The 17,521-nt window shown below is 45.3% G+C and overlaps 2 protein-coding genes across 2 annotated transcripts in view; one reads left to right on the top strand and one right to left on the bottom strand.

The window, feature by feature from the left end:
- The window catches only part of LOC135899458 (muscle calcium channel subunit alpha-1-like), a 934,514-nt gene that overhangs the window by 220,731 nt on the left and 696,262 nt on the right, over window positions 1-17,521 (top strand). The window lies entirely within an intron of this gene.
- The window catches only part of LOC135899493 (uncharacterized), a 38,394-nt gene that overhangs the window by 8,393 nt on the left and 12,480 nt on the right, over window positions 1-17,521 (bottom strand). The window contains exon 2 of the mRNA XM_065428766.2: window positions 7,206-7,461. The gene's annotated coding sequence lies outside the window, so the exon portion shown is untranslated. The remainder of the gene's footprint in view (window positions 1-7,205; window positions 7,462-17,521) is intronic.

Raw genomic sequence — 17,521 nt, 5'->3', positions numbered from 1 at the left:
GCGCGCCGCCTTGAGCTCGCTTATGTTCGCAAGTGAGGACGCACCTTTACTCAACTGCGTGCTGCTTCAGAGAGAGAAACGAAGAAGGAACGGTAGGGAGGTTAACCAAGGACGTGCTCGGTTGGCTACCCTCACTTGGGGATGGGGAAATGCTGCAGGCGCGAATGACCTGCCTCTGCAGCTTGGCCAGGCTTCAGGAGCGGTGAGAAGAAAAAAACATTTTCAATGTGAAAAAAAAAATAAAGGCTGGCTGGAGACGCTTTGTCTCTGGTCCCGTACTCTACGTAGGGGTGGATGACAATGATACTGCACAATGAACTACGTACATTTGCGAAATACATACATGTTCTTCGCACACCGCGTTACAATTCGCTGGCGTCGACCATGTAGAAAACGTACAAAGGAGGTTGCTCGCCGCTGAAAATATTTAAAAAAAAACGCGCTTGTTGCTCGCAGTAGACTATGAGTGCTGTTCTATGGCCCCAGAATCTATCGCTCCGGAAGTGGTCTGTTGTCCAAACCACACTGAACGCCATCACCGAAAATATTGGACGATTAAATCAAATCATATGTCTACAGATACCTCGAAAGAAATGACATACCTGTAGATAATTTAAACGCCACATTGTCATGTGACGATGAAGGATGATACGCAAGAACGAAGCTCAGAGCAGTGCGTCTTACACTTCTGTTTATTTCACAACAAAGGCAACACCCGCAACAACACCATTCCATCTTTCCCTTTCTTCTTTTTTTGTGACCCTTTCCATTCGTTTTCGTCTTCATTCGCCCACCGTATAGATGGCCGCTTCTTGTTCATATTTCTGCAAATGCCATTCCACGTGCTCTAGCGCATTGTAATGTTTCCAATAAAAAATATTAGAGCGAATTCTGGCGCTAGTGGCTACAGGAACTCGATGTATGACGACTATACCATGGCGAGAATGATAGAGCGAGCATTATGTGGATTTGCCTAAACTTCGTCCTCCTGGCTTCAAATTGATTTGCTACTTTGCAAGTTAATCATTTTCAACAAACTCTTGCCCTTTGTATGCAACGATTCGAAGTGGTCCTATGTGCGCGCGCGCAGTCTCGTTGCCGCCATGCGTTCACAAAGGAACACAAAGGAATCACTCGTCAGTGCCCCGACAGACAGTTGTTGTTGAACAAGTGCACACAGGTGAGCAGGTAGGCCACTGGCGCAGAATCTACGAAAAAGCACACAGAGACACAAACGGAACAAGCGCACGAACAAGAAAAAAATTATATTATGGGATTTTAGGTGCCAAAACCACGATCTGATTATGAGGCACGCCGTAGTGGGGGACTTGGGATTAATTTTAACCAGAAGGGGATCTTTAACGTGTCCTCAACTCACAGGGACACAGGCGCTTTTGCATTTCGCCCCCACTGAAATATGGTCGCCGTGGCCGGGACTGGATCTTGCGACTTCGTGATTAGCAGCCCAACACGATAGCCACTAAGCCATCGCTGCGAGTGCCAGTACGTAGTAGCTGCTTATTTCTTTATAAATACTCGCACCTATGCCACAAACACACACGCCATACTTAGTCTACAAAAAAAAAATGTGAAGCAACAGAAAAAACCGAATGAAACCAGGAGAAGTGACACATAGGCACCCGCGTTATGTGAAAGTCCACGTACACCGTACAAAATAGTGACTCCGTTATACGCTTAGCGAACGAATGTCATCTTTCAAGTAGTCTTGACATCAAGCATTAAATTTACGTCTAGTTCATAAAAATCTGCAAATCCAATTAGATTACTTAGATTGCTTTCTACAAAAAAAATCCCGTAGTGCTGTCAAGGTACGTGTTCGTGTAGCCGGGCGTGACCGTGGATCAAGTACGTTCGTCGTAGTGCCTGCGTTACTGCGAGCACGCTTAGCGCCGCCCGGAGCAGGCGAGACGAAGCGCTCGGCCCAGTATCCGTCCGGGATCTCGCATTGCAGTAGCGGGCGCCTGCTACCGCTCCCCCCCCCCCGTTGTTTCTGCTCCCCCGACCGACCGCGCCTCGTTTCAGATTCAATCTCACCTTCGCGTTTTGTTCCTCGCCCCTGCGCGCATGAATGGGCGTCGTAAACCGGTGCCGCCGTTGTGCAAGGATTGCCGATAATGACGAAGCCTCGGGCACTCGGTAGTGGCGGCAGCAGCAGGTTGGCTGCTGCCGAGGCAGCGTCGGCAAGCAGCCCCTCCTCGCCCACCGCCCTCGCCCCGTTTTTCATTCGACCTCCCGGTGATAGGAAGCGGAGGGTGAGGGTCGCACACTTAACGCGCTGGTGTGCACTTGCCGCGGGCCACCAGCTCGCCAGATCCCCGCCGCGTAAATGGCCCCGGTTCATTCAGGGCCCACCGCCGTGCGCGGTGACGCGTCGTCGTCGTTTTCTCACGGTTCGCTCTGCCGCCGCAGTCGGCGGAAAGGGGGCGCCCCGAAACGGCACCGCGGCCCGTTCGTCGCCCGTGTTTGCCCGCCAGTGGGCGAGCCGATTCTGTCGTCGCGTCCCAAACCGAGGGCTAGCCTCTGGTGAAGCAACGAAAAGCTGCTGCGCGAGGAAGAATGCTCGCGCGTGCTTCCAACAAAGCACACGGTTCTGGAAATTATAAAAAAAATTGCAAAGTTTGCCCTTGATTTTGCCAGCTAACTTGAGGTAGAGAGGCTTGGGTAAGTTCGCTTTAATAGCGAAGCTTTCTTAATACCGCGATCTGGGCCAGTTGGTACACCTTGACAGCGTTTATTTGAAAGCGCTAAGGACGAGGACGGAAGGAATAAATGGGAAGGGAGAGGTGCCGACTTCCAACGAGCGTTTATTTCATACGGCCAGCTATTTTATGCACACTGCGCATCAGGCGCGTAAGGCGCACATCGTCCCCCTACAGATAATAATAATAATAATAATAATAATAATAATAATAATAATAATAATAATAATAATAATAATAATAATAATAATAATAATAATAATAATTTATGCATCACAAGAACAAATGCATAGTAGGCGGGCCTGTCGAAGCCTAAATGGCTTCTGTGACTATTCCCGGCAGCGCCGGCAACAGCGATGAGGTCAACGTAGTACATATGCGTTACCTTAGTGCCGACAAAACATTGTGCAAATAAAAAGAAAATTAAATACATGTTATTACAATGTAGTGTGAACATATTTTCACGCTTACATAGTTCAAAAAGAAAATTTAAATACATGTTATTCCAACTTAGTGAACATTTTTTCATGCTTACATAGAACAAAAGAAAAACGAAAAATAAAAACATGTTATGCCGACGTAGTCAACATTTTTGCAAGCTTATATAGATGTACAGGTTAAGGCAATGAAGTTACATTAAACCAGCACATACCCATACAAAACGGAAAACTGAAATGGAAGACGATATTTTCTTTAAAACCTTTTTTGACTGAGCCGAGAAAAAATTCGTCAGGTAGATCATTAAAGATCTTTTGGCACATAGCTCATCATCGTGCCTGACCATACCTAGTTGATGAACGAGGAAGATTAAAACGCTTGTTGTCCCTCAAAAGTCGAGGCGCTACATATTTCTCTCTGAATTGGTCGTCCCAAGAATGACGAAGAACAACAGTTTGCTTAAATAATGACTGAAATGAAAGAAAACCTAACGGTGAAAATAAATTTTCACCTGACACCTGGCCACAGCTATAAGCAACACTTTTCAACATATTTTTTTAATAAATTGTCAATTCTCGTTTGCGATCGCAATGCGCAGAAAGCGAATACAGTGATTCCGTATCGCAATATATTGTATGCGAGAGTATACAGTTTTCTTTACCGATAATGGTGTGAAACCTTTTATATTAAAAAGCAACCAAGCGACACTCCTAAGTTTGCCAGACAAACTGGTGAGATGATGCTGCCACGACATGCTGCTATTATTAAATAAACCGAGATATCTCACACAGTCTGCATACTGAACAGGGGTACATGTACATGAAACGCAGTGCTGGTCATGCAAGAATACTGGAATGTTTATTGCTGTGGTCTTTAAGGGATTTCTAAAACATATTAACTGTGTCTTCCCGATATTTACATTAATACAATTTTTCGCAAACCAGTGCATTACACTGTGTATTGTATTTTGCAGGGCCCCCCAGCCTTTTCATAATTTATATGCTTTGTTAATGTTCGCATATCGTCAGCATACTGATAGATAGTGCCTTTAGAAATTATTGGAGGAAGATCGTTTACAAATATGTTAAATAAAAGAGGTGATAAAATTTACGCCTGGGTAACACCGGCTGTAAGCCATTGCTTGCTACTGACGGTTTCCTTGTCAGCCATAACTATCTGCGACCTACCACACATGTAGTTTCGCAGTACGTTGTGAAATGGTCCTCTGAATCCCATTAAAGTTAGTTTCGCTAGTAGAATGTCATGCTACACTGTGTCAAAAGCTTTTGCTTTGTCTAGAAATAGCGCACAGGTGAACAGGTTGTTTTCAAATGCAGAATATACTTCATCTGAGAATTCCGGCAAATTACCGGCAAAATTGAGATTGGTCTATATTTTTCAGCCTTTCCTGCCTCCTTTATATAGTGGCTTAACTATGGCCGCTTTCGGAGTCTCGGGAATCCCTGTAGTTTCTAAAAAGCCATTCATTAAAAAAAGCAAGATGTTTGCAAGCACATGGAAGTTTCTTCGCAGAGTGCCTACTGATATGCCACCCATTCCTGGTGGTTTACTTTGCCGAAAACTAAAAAGAATCCTTTACAGGTCAGTCGTTGATAAGCTAGGCATAAAAGTGGACGCTGACACAGATTCCTTCAACGTACAATGATTTCCTTCTTGGGATAATGCGTTTTAAGAAGCACGCGAGGAAAAACGGTTGAATGCGCTAACTACTAATGTTTTGTCATCTAGAAATGAGTCAATGGGATTAGAAAGCACGTCACTTCCTCGCCTAGGGCTATTTATTATAGACCACGTTTTCGCGAGACTTTTGCGCGATTAGTTGAATTTATTTCAAAATACATTCCTTTCGCTGATCGCAAAAGCCCGACTACCCTATTTCTTGTCATTTTATGTTCAGCTTTTAATTTCTCATTTTTAGGAGAACGTTTGCAGCGCTTCCAGAGCCAATCCCTAAACGATATGACACGCATAATATCGGCATTAAGCCAGCTAACATTATTTCTGCACTATTTAAGTATATGTACTTAGGCGCTCAAAGTGTTTAAGTTGATTGGTTAACTTTTCGTATACCTTATCAGGTGCACTACCATCAATCAGCAAAGACCAGGCAAAGTTAGTGATGTGTTGGTCGAACATTTTTGTATTAGTGATTTGAATTTTCATTTCATTTCGTTTTGTGTTCTCAGCCGATTGATGTTCTACAGCTAGAGAAGCTTTCGAAAGGCGACAGGCCACAAAATAGTGGTCGGCTAACCTCCGACTTATGATGCAAGCAGCCAAGGAATAGTCAGATGCGCGCACCACAATGTGGTCTATGCAGGACGCTACTACTCGGTTATTTAAGCACGCATCTCTAGACGGATTATTTATGATGGATTCCAAACCATAAGAAGACACAATGGATAAGTAATCGGAAACAGTAGTTGACGTGACGCATAGCGTATTTATGTTCAAATCACCCGCTAAGCATAACTGTACAGCTGAACCCCATTTGCCCAGTATTTCATCGAGCTCTGCCAAGAATCGCCTCACACTGTTACACGGTGGACGATATATCGAAAGGAGGATTAAATCTGCATTTGAAAGATTTATTTTTATGGCCAGGCATTCCGCATGAACGAACGTGATATCTACTCTAGACGTAACATACGTGTCACGAACAGAGATCGCCAAGCCACCCCCTCGCCCTCGTGGCCGGGTCACGAAATGTGAACGATAACCAGACAGCGTCAACATATCGGCGCTGACTTGTGGTATATTTATCTCAGTGAGAACAAAAGCGTCAGCGTAATGGCTAGCCGCTTCCGCTATCTCTTTAAATTCATTCCAGTACTTTCGGATGGTTCTTATGTTTACGCTGACGAAAGTAAAATTATGTTGTGACCTCAGGCCAAACGTACTTGGAAAGCTTCTAAAATCCGGAATTACACAGAAACTGGACGCCATGCTGCTTATACAATCCTAGCGATATCAGCTGGCCTGATTACTCGGATCAAAGGTGCAATTTCGCCCTTCTTTACAAAAATCTTACCGTCGTTTATCCACGCAAACTTGTACCCATTCTCCTTAGACACGGTTCTTGCACGCTAAAACAAAGTATGATATGCTTTTGTCAAGTTATCGTTGAAAAACAGGTTGGGTAGGGAACCGTTCTCGTGTAATCGCCGCAGATTTCCTCTTGAATCAAACCAAGCTTCTCTCGCTGCTACAGAAATGAGCTGTATCGCGACTGTCGGGATTGTTTTACGTTTACTAGGCACGCGGTGCACCACCTCTACATCAGTGCTAGAAAAGTTTGCTAGCTCTAGCTTAATGGCTGCCCCTGATAAAACATGCCTTATGTTTTCATTTCGCTCAAGTAGGAGGCCTTCCATTTCCAAGTTATTCTTCCTATTGTACTGTTCGTTCTCATTCAGTGCATCCTGCATAAGCTCAAGCTGTAACGCCTGGGCCTTGGCTACTTCATTCAAGCGCACAATTTCCTCTTCCTGGGCTTCTTCGCGCTCTTTGTTAGCTTTCGTCTCCTCCAGTACTGAATCATACTGTTTCGACACAAATGAGACTCATGCAAAGCTTAGTAAACTCAGTTTTCAGCAGAAGCAGGGAATCCACTTTTGCATACAGAGTTAACAATGAAGCAATACTGTCTTTCATTTCCCTGAGCTCAGAAGCCAAGGATGGCTCTACAGAACTGTCGTTCCATGTCTGGGTACAATCCATCTGCGATGCTGAAGCGTCTCGCTGCCTGCCAGCCCGACAGGTTCTGCAGACCCAAGTTTCTCGCTTAGCTTGGCTCTTAGTCGCAAAAGTACTAGGCGCTATGCCTGGACAAGGTTGATCCAAATGGTAGCCATGTTTACATTCAGCGCATTACATAAAACGACCATCATCGGGTAACGCACTTTGGCAAGTAATGCCCTCTTCAAGTACCATGATAAAAGAAAACCAGGTACTTTCACGAGCTCTGTGAGTCAGTCTGCGGGAGAAAGGTGAAAACAACCGAGATGCAAAGGTAACTGTTCTTACCTAACAAGAGGAACAAAGCGATTATGACAGGCTCGCACGCTCCGCCGGACTGCAGCCGATCGTTGGGGGAACGCTCGGTTTTACAGTTTCCAGTTCTTCGTGTGATGCTTTGATTGGCCGGCGCTGGACCCTCGCTGATCGGTGTCAGCTCAGCACGTGCAAGTGTCAGGTGCCGGGTGGGTTGATGACGTCATATATGGCGCAGTGCTTGCGATCCGTGCGACAGATAGACCACGCTCGTCGACAATTTCGAGTGCTACAAATAATAATAATAATAATAATAATAATAATAATAATAATAATAATAATAATAATAATAATAATAATAATAATAATAATAATAATAAATGTGTTTTTTTTCATCATCACACTCATGAAGGAAGCTCTAGGTAAAAGCTGCTCTTCGTAGAGGCAGCTGGACAAAGGCCTACAGCAGCCTTTGTACAAAAACAGTCAGGAGCGGCAATTACGATAACATGCAACATACATCTAATCTGTTTAAACGATACAGAGGACAACTTAGTGTCATAAACAGACAAAACACAAGAACAAGTATAAAGGTGAACAGAGAGCCAATGTAATTTAAGAGTCTAACATATGCAGCTTTCGAAATTTGATCGGTGTACACTGCAGAAAATCTACACCAGCTTTCACATATTTGTTAAGTAGTGTAGGCATTATGTAGGATAATTTATCTTTAGAATCATTTGTTTTCGAAGTTATCACTTTTCACGTTTTTTTTATATGTTCAATAAACGATGTAACGTTTTGTTGTAGATAAGAAAAGTCATGTAGAAAATGTCGATTTTCTTTGGTACCCGCCTGGTCGCTACAGCTAATTTAGATCGGTACACGTTATGGGCAGGTAAAATTCCAGCATGCTGAAGCAATTCACCCGCGCGGGCATCATACGGTAAGTTAAAAAAGTATTCTGTTGTATTTCTTTTGCATCAGGTATAATTTTTGCAAGTTAGTAGAACTGTAGCCCCGTACTGAAAGACAGTAGGTGAGTAGTGAATAAAAAAGCGATTTATAAAGTAAAATGTTTACTTTAAACGGCAACACTGTTTTACAGCTTTATGTCAAACCTACAACGCGCGATAACTGGTTCAGCACACTGTCGATATGTTCGTTCCAAAGCATACTGCTTGAATACGTAAGTCCCAGATTTTTTATATGATTTACCAGCTCAACTTCAGTATCACCATGCGTAAGATGCAAATTATCGCTTATTGGATTGTTTGTCGGTCTAAATATTATCGGCTGTGTTTTACTTTTGTTGATGCTTAAATTATTAAGATATGACCGGTGTGTTAGTTTCGCAAGAATCTGGTTCATTATTTCTTGCAGTGTTGTACTCTCTTCAGCCGAAGCAAATATGCTGACATCGTAGGCGCCGACTACGGGGAGTCTCCGGGGTCCGAGCCCTCTCCGAAGTATACCGGGGGGGGGGGGGCGCGGGGGGCTGAGTTCCTCACCCCGGGCGATGCCGAAGCCCCTCCCCCTCACCCCCCACACCTAAATTTAAGTGCCAATATCAGAGCTTTGTCACCTACATCATTTGAGGTTTCTTTTGACTTTCCTCGACCTTTTTCACTTGAAATTTTGCTAGGGCTAATAGTTTACTGCATCAAGGTTGGCGCGGACTTGCACGGCTTTTAATTCATACTTTCGTTTTATTTCTGCAAATCTTGACAATAGGAGGACACGCGCATTAGAAGCACCAGCGGCGGGTGCCTCATCCGTATTTTCTCACTTCATCGTTGTTTTCAATTTCCACCGTAAACACGATGCACATACACAATATATTTAAATATACACACAGGACAAAGTTTATTATATTTTTGAAAGAGATACAGGTATACCAATTAAAAATTATTTCTATAGGTATGGATAGCCTATGCCTAGAGAATGAATATGTTGCTCTATGTTTTTTTTTTTAGTATGGTTTTACGTGCCAAGACCACTTTCTGATTATGCGGCACGCCGTAGTGTAGAACTCCGGAAATTTCGACCACCCGGGGTTCTTTAACGTACACCTAAATATAAGTACACGGGTGTTTTCGCATTTCGCCCCCATCGAAATGCGGCCGTCGTGGCCAGGATTCGATCTCGCGACTTCGTGCTCAGCAGCCTAACACCATAGCATGTTGCTCTATGTTGACCACGCTTCAAATTGCCGTGCGTGGTTTTTTGACATTGAAAAAAAAAAACCTATAGACTTAAGCGACCCCTTCGGCAGAGTCTTTTATCAATTGCGTGGGAAATGCACGTGAATATTGTGTATCTTAGTATTGCTTGTCTTTCCAGTAAGCAACGCTAACGACTCATGAAAAAGATGTTTTCAATAATTTACAACATTTATTAGGGATGGAAACATCGTCAGTGACACGCAAAGGTTGTAAATATATACAGGCTGCCCGATTTAACTATCATGCACCAAGATTTAAAAAATGTGCAATACGTTACTCGAAGAAAGCCTAGTGCATATGGTTTCTAGTACACTGGAGTAGCTGCCAGTAATATTTTCGTTACTTAGATTTAATTAGGTAATTCTAATAAATTATATAACTCGAGACGCAGGATCCTAATTATCAAAGTGTCAATGAGGGATTTGAAGGCACAACCAAGGGGCATCTAACTGTGGTATATTTAGCGACGTCCTAATTACGTACAAATTTTTTTCCGACTGGTAAACCCTGCGAAATATAGAGAATACCACGTGATTGCGCCCCCCACCCGGATCATAAAGCACTACCATCGAGCAAGCTCTCTCTGAGTATTTAAAACGAAACAAAGGAAATAAAGAAAAACATCGTGGTCGAGCTGGTGCCGCGCCCGGCCCGGCCGAATTAACATGTCGCGCTTGGTGTTAGTTGGAAAGAAGCTGTGACAGCTGTCGCCCTAGCGTAGATAAAGTGCACGGGTGTTTTGTTGTTGTTTTTTTGCCACAAAACCCATCACCACAAAAGCGAATTGACAACGTCAGTGCAAATCTTTAAAGGCACGTGCGTTTTGTTTCGTCCCATTCGCCATGTCTTTCTCTAATGAGTGAAAGGTAAATATGGCCCTTGCCTTAGGATCTACAAATGGCAACTAGATGGAGAAGTCGTACTTTAAGAATTTTCTGGCGCATCTTACATTGCGAAATTTGATCAGTGCAGCAACACCTCTGCGCCACGCGGAGGGCCTGCGTGGTCCGGGATGGTTTTTCACTAAAGGGCAACGCCGCCGACACCGGATCTTATGGGACACGGGGCCCTTAAGGCTATCGCGTTTAGATCATCACATGCGATGCAATAGTCTGGAAGTAATTCACATTGTATACTCTCTATTAGCATTAACATGACACCGCGGCCCTCACGGCGCGTTGCGCGATTCAAACAAAAATACTGGTAATAGATGACGGTGAGCGAGTCATACTTTGCGCCACGTTTCAGTAAGCAACATCGCATCAAACAAGAAAATTGAGAGTGAAAAAAATTGGAAATCGGCTTGTTTATTTGAAAGGGAACGAATGTTTAAATCCAAACATTTCGTTGAATTTTTATAATCAGTGGCGTCGACAACTTAGTTCTTGCGAACGAAATACATGATTTTTTTTGCTTCAGCCATCTTAGATAGAATGACAAGGCTTTACATCTGACCGAAGCAAGTTGACACGGGAAAGTAGCGCACGTTTCGTAAAACGATAGCACGCTCGCCGTTTACCCTGCGCACAATACATTTCCATTCCTGTGCCACGCATACTCAAAGACATTTTCTTTCGCCAATTCTTCCGCGCCGTTGAGCAACTGCCTGTTCTGAACAGCTAGATTTTTCTAGCACAATCAGACGATAACCTTCTCCCTCCCATTTTTGCCGGTTCTGAGTTCCTTTACCACCTATCTCATGTACTTTACCATTATACCTGCAATTTTCCACGGTCTCGTTCGAAAACGATAAATGCGAGCAACTTCTAGTTCTGAGTGTTTCGGCACACTGAGAACTAGAAGTTGCTTGCATTCATCGTTTTCCAGCGGCACCGGGGAAATTTGCAAGTATTATGGTAAAGTACATGAGACAGGTGTAGCAGGCTCTTAACTTTCAGTTACCTGGATTCGATGAAGTTCTAAATTTAGCTTTCTGTTTCGTCAGTAAAGGTTATTTAGTTCCATTTGCAGCATTTTCTTCTCATCGGCATCTATTTTACATTGCATCTCAATGGCACCGAACGTTCTTGAATACCCTATAGTCTCTTTTTCCTGGTTTACCGCAGTCGGTTTAGAAGTTCATCACAGTTTTCTGACATTATCTCAACTGCCTTTTCAATGTTTGACATTTTCTTCTTCAATGGCATCAACCGCTCTAGTTTCTAGCTTATGCTACACAAAAGCAAACGTACTTCAGCAGTTTCATTCATCGCAGCCGCATCTTTGTGAGCATCTTCGTTGTCTTTTACAGCCTGACCTGTAGGGCGCGCCCGCTTCTGTCTTGGTGCTACGCTTTGCTTCTGTATTGCTTTACTCTAAAGCTCGAGCAGGTTCCGAAATGGCACTAGGGAGAACATTCCACATATTAAACTGATAGATCGGGTGTGCGAACGCCATTTACAAAGGAAAGGTAAACATCATTACTGCACAATATGAGAAGACGCACAATGACAGCAAGGACAACAATTACAAGGATGGCGGCAGCGGCAGAAGCAGCAGCAGAAGCAGCAGCAGCAGCAGTAGACCAATTTAAACAAAGAAAGCATTTGAATGAACAACCAACCTGCGAAAAAGCAGAGTTGCAATAAGGCGTGCGCTCGATGTGCCGTGGCTGCTGCCGAATCACGATTCAATCGATTAAGGAGTTTTCAGACACCTGTAGACAGGCACCCAATGTATCTGGAACCTTAAGTGCCGACGCACCTAGGCTATAAACAATACTGACCAGCGCTTATAGCATTTTGAGGAACCGTTGTGCAAGGCTTGCGTGGAAATTGCCTCGTCTTCGCCTTTCGCTGACGTTTGCAGTAGGATTACTAAATGCATGGCCTCCGAAATCGGGCAAAACCGGTAAATAAAAGCCGTGGATGGCGACCTCTGCCAAGATGCAAAAGAGGACTCATCTAGTCCGCTCCAGCAATGCTGCCGAATACGGTTCGAGCGGCGGCGGCTGGCTGGGCGGCAACAATGGACACGCTGTTGGACGTTGGCAAGGCGGCGCCAGAGCGCGCACACCTGCCGAGTAACCAACGTACAACGGTCGTGCAGTCAAACCACCTTCAAAGAGAACAGCAATGCCTTAGTGGTCATGCATGAGTACCTCGACCCAGGACCACATCTGACAGCGAAATGTCGCTCAAGCGACTGGGGACTAGCACACCGAGAATCTCGTGCACCGTCGAAGGAAGGGCAGTGGTACAGAGGGTGCTGTTAAAATTTTCCCACACCCGCAACAGTTCCATGCGGAGTTGTCCCGATTCTGATGATTTGCTCAGCGCTGTCGATGCTGTCGGACTCTTCCGACAGGGGCCGGTCGTCATTCCGGTTGGGCACGACGGAAATCGATTGTATCTTTACTCTGCACTGCTGGCAGTGGTACGGGGACAGGACGTATTGTTTGCTAGTTGGCGCAGTGGCCACAGATTGCGGTGTCGGCCATTCCAATGCGGTACTCGTAGACATCGGTAAACGCCACGCACACCTACACAAGAGGACCGCGTCTCTTCGGTAAAGTCCTGATGGAAGTCGATTATAGGCTCCAAGGAATGCAATCAGGCATGCCCTGCAGTGCGGTTCATTCTATTCAGATGCGATGCATCGGCGTGCAAGCATTCGAGCATTCTTGCAGCGTCCGTCCCATGTAGAAAGCGGCATCGATAGTTGGCGGTCTCCAGCATGGGCTAAACGGGTACTGTCATCGGAATGCTCATTGCCGATAACGCCACAGTGACTTGGCAGTCACCGGAAAATGATTTTACGTCTTTTCTCAGCCGGGAGTTGTATGGGTTCTGTGATTTCTAGCGCCAGCTGCTCATGCGGAGCGCATCGCAAGGCTGACAGAAAAAAAAAAGAAAAAGAAAGAAAGAAAAATCATTGCAGTTCCGCTTTTGCAATGAGTCGCAGAAAGTCGACCATTTCTGGGTTGGTTCGTCACTGATGATGTGGAGTGCGACGCGAAGCTCTGCGAGTTCTGCTGCAGTCTGTGGTGTCAACTGAGAAGTTTTCAACCTTAAAGTAGTGACTTTTGCTGGAGTGACCACAGCTTCTCTAGAACTGTTCGGCCAGATGGAGCTGAAGAGCTCTATATGTGTGTGTAATACCGGTCTTTCTCATATCAAAGGAGTAAGATAAGCTGTTTAAGAGCCACCGATGAAAGGTCTGCTTTTTTTCTGGATGCCAGGTAATGCACGCCAGGCCGTGCAAGCGCTACTGCGCTTCTTGCGATCCACCGGCCCGTGTGAACGACTAATTGAAGCACCTTTCCGGTTATTTGTTTCTCTTTCTCTCTCTTTGTTCTCTTCCTCCTCTCCCACTCCCCCCTACTACAGGGTAGCAAACCAAAAAATTGAATCTGCTTAACCTCTCTGCCTCCCTTCTCCCTCCCTCTCCCTCTCTGCGTGTGTTGCCCATTCTGATGAGGGATGAATGTACGTTTGTGAATGCGGCATACAAGCACATGCGACACGATACAGTTGTTTCGCAACGGAAGAGTTTGTATGGCGCGTGATGAAACTGCCGAGGAGAATAAAAACGGGGGTTGGCGAAGGACGAGTGGATTTTGTAGCTGAAGCGCGCACGCCAGGTTAATGCTGACCACCTGCGTGTCCTTTACGTCAAGCCAAATCTACGTTAAGAAATTTTTTGTATTCTGACGTCATCGGGATATGGGCGGAAAACGAACCCATGACCTCGCGCTTACCAGCAGGAAACCGCAGTCACTGAGCCAACGCTGGGATAAAAGATTTTTCCAGTACAGTTAGTTGCCTTCGAAAGCCAAGGTAACTGCCCAAACAACAAAACTGCGCACATATGCTGTGTACGTCGATTTCTAGACGCATAGCTGCGTATACACCCCCGTCTCGAGAATGGACAAAATTATAGCGCACACCATCGCGAGAGATGCAATTTCTCAAACACATCACCTCAAAGCGTGCAGATAAGCTTATGCCACTAGTGGTATACGTTTCGATCATTGAACTACTTAGAGCGGTACACTGAAAGTACCACGAGGTGTCTGGAAAATGATGGACCTCGCATGTAGTCTCTAGTTCAGATGTTTTAGCAATCAGTACCATACTGTTAAAAAAATTCACTAACGAAATACTAGCACGTTACTCGTTCCAAATACTACAACCTCCTTAGTAAGCGCAGGTAGTAAAATGATGGTTAGAACTTTTCACTACCTGCTCAAACTAGAAAAAAGGACTAAATTAGTACTAACTAAATACTATTTCGGTAGTGCAGTTCCTAACGCAACTGAAATTACCAGTACAATGGGGCCTGTATATTCCACTTATGAGTGCCGTATGCATTGACATATGAAGTCGATGGTATTGTAAAAGCATAAGAAAGTAAAACAATAAATATATATGAAAGGAATAGGGCCGCGTTCTTTCACTACACCTTATTTACCAGGCACCTTAAGGCACACTGATGTCGGGTAATACTGTACTACATGTCTTCAACAAGCAACGAAACGCAAGAGCCCATATTCAGAATGACAAAGGTGCTACGCGACACTTACTCAAAGAGTCACTGCAAGAGCCCTAGTTTGAGGGAGCATATCTTGCACCGGTGAACACGTATGTATTTGGTGAAGTAATCAAAGTTTTGCGCACAAATTTCTAAAGCCTACTGTCTGCATATACGTGAGCTACGACGCACACGTCACTGTTAGTCCAAAATAATGAACAACACTACAGTTTATCTCAATTTTATGTATAAGTATCACAACCACAGCAAAATAGGCCACAGCCCGACGAGGTAGTAGTGGCTTAGTGAAAACTACCAAGAAGCCTTTCTGGCTATTAAACGCAGGGCTTACTAGCTTTACTAGCCGCTGGCTATAACAGAACTATAGCCGGGTACAACTTAAGAAGACAGGAGACAACCCAGATGACCGAAGTGCGGCAGCCCATTGCTTCCGCGACTAAAGTACTAGTCCCGCTGACGCGACTCGGGTCAGTTCGAAACGCGGGCTGCCATGTTCTCCGTAGGCGGGTTCACCGGCGGTCCGGCTCATGACGTCAGTCTAGAGTGCGCGCCCATTGGTGGAGGCCCGTGTGCGTCCGCCTTTGAGGAGAAAATGCCGCTGCCTTCCAAAGCTGCACCTGACTATGGTGAGAAGGTAGTAACGTACTAAGTAATATATTAACCGTGTGCATTTACTAGCTATTTACTAACTTTTTTTAAGAGCGAATGATTTCCTTATTTTCTTTCTTTTTTTCTTCTCTTTTTTTGCGCTGCCGTTCAGAATGAAGCGCTCTGTAGCATCAACTGTGCTGTGCACGGTGTGTGTGTCTTGTGTCTTCAATCTTCTCGAATACAGACAATGCTCAGCACTACATAGAAATTTCGCCCTTCCCCGCTCAAACAAACTGTCGCGTATACGCTCCCGAGGCAGCCCAGGCGGCACGTCCGTGCAGCGATCGTCAGCGCCTCTTGCGGCACCTTCCGTTAAAACTGACACTGACGGACTACGCTACTAGGGCTGCCCACGTGGATCTGCCAACGTGATCGCATGTTCATGCTTGTTTTGAAACGAACAAACGACGCATGTTTTGCTGTGTGGTTTCAAACCAATCGTAAAATTAGACGGATGCACGCCCTGCCATTCGTCGTAAAGGGGGAAAGCCTTACGCTACTGGGCGCGTTCACAGCGTGAATGAAGTCGCCGGTGTGACTGTGCTGGCGAAGTGTCACTCTCAGCAAGGCAAACACAACTACAGGGTATCTCTGGACGTCAGTACACTCAACTATCATATTATGCTTCGATCAAGCAGATCAACTGAGGGTGTAGGCATGGCTGAGCTTATTAAGCGTTAGGCGTAGCTGTCCTTGGCCAACCATTTCAGTTACCGTAGACAAAACGTCTCCTTCCGTGGTTCTCTTTTGACACGCTTGCAAAACCTCATTGGCCACTGATCATTGGCGCCATATCTTTGCGAATTACTAATAGGCTCTTTTAAGCAACTTGCACAAAAATTGTATTACGCTGCTATGTTCTGCCAAGCAACCACAGTACTTTGTTTACAACTGCCGAGGCACCGGCACGACCTTGGGCCGCTGCGGCCGCCAAGACTTGGGTGACCGTATCCGGCAACCTGAACCCAAGCAGAGCCGCACAGCGTGAAGTGCTCAGCGACTCACGTAAGACAGAACACCTGCAGCCACCACATAGCACGCTTCGAACAGCAGAATAAATAGCTCTAAAAATATGGATAATTTACAAAAATATCTAAGCAGGCTTCCCGGCAAGACTCTTTCTCGGCCAAAAACATCAGTCTACCGACTACAATACTTTCTAGTGCGATCCTCCGGGAAGGAAGCGTAAGCATAAAACCACAGCCGACCACGAAAACTGTGGAACCGGAGGGCAGGTAGTCCTGCGCGGCCGTTAGTCTTTGACGCAGCAGTACCGCAGTCCCCACGCTTTTTTTCTTGGGCAGTTTTCGATGCCTTGCACATTTGTCATCGCAAAACATCGGTATGAGAACGTTTACCTGCAGGACGGTGACGCACGTGGTTCAGTAGTTTCGAATCACACGCGGCGACAACAACAACACATCAGCCAGCTGGATTCTACGCCGTCAACTGAAATTGGATCAGTGTCGTAGTTATGCTTTCGACGCTAAAAGGTGGCGCGACCGTCGCCGGGAAACTCCACCGTCAGAGCGGATACACTCGGTGCGATATGCCGATTCGAAGAGAGACTCTCATGCGTCGTTCCTTCAATCAAATACCGAGGGGGCGAGTTCCCAGAGCTCAGTATCACCGAGTCGACGGTATTGCAGAATCAGCGAAATTAAATTTTATAGAATCTTTTTATCCCTTGCCTATAGCATAGGGAATATCGCAGCGATATCGCAGAACTGTTTTACAGGGATTCAGGGAATCAGAGAAATCCAGAGCATCATGCGATCCCGTGCTGGTATTAACATTGCTGTTGGTTGTAGGAGTGAGAAAACAAATTTCATTTAGATTCTGAGATACACAAGTCCGAGCCTTGCATTGTTGTAGCAAGGCAAGGCGTGCTGGCAATCTCATTGATCACCCCAAACGTGCCATCCGGGGCCCCGACCCCCGGTTCTTCAAAGTGGGTCCAGTCGAGCCATCGGAAACGGT

The sequence above is a fragment of the Dermacentor albipictus genome, chromosome 6 (genome assembly GCF_038994185.2).
Source record: "Dermacentor albipictus isolate Rhodes 1998 colony chromosome 6, USDA_Dalb.pri_finalv2, whole genome shotgun sequence".
NCBI classification, from domain to species: domain Eukaryota; kingdom Metazoa; phylum Arthropoda; class Arachnida; order Ixodida; family Ixodidae; genus Dermacentor; species Dermacentor albipictus.
Note: the sequence above shows the minus strand (reverse complement) of the source record. Positions and strands in the feature narration are given on the sequence as shown.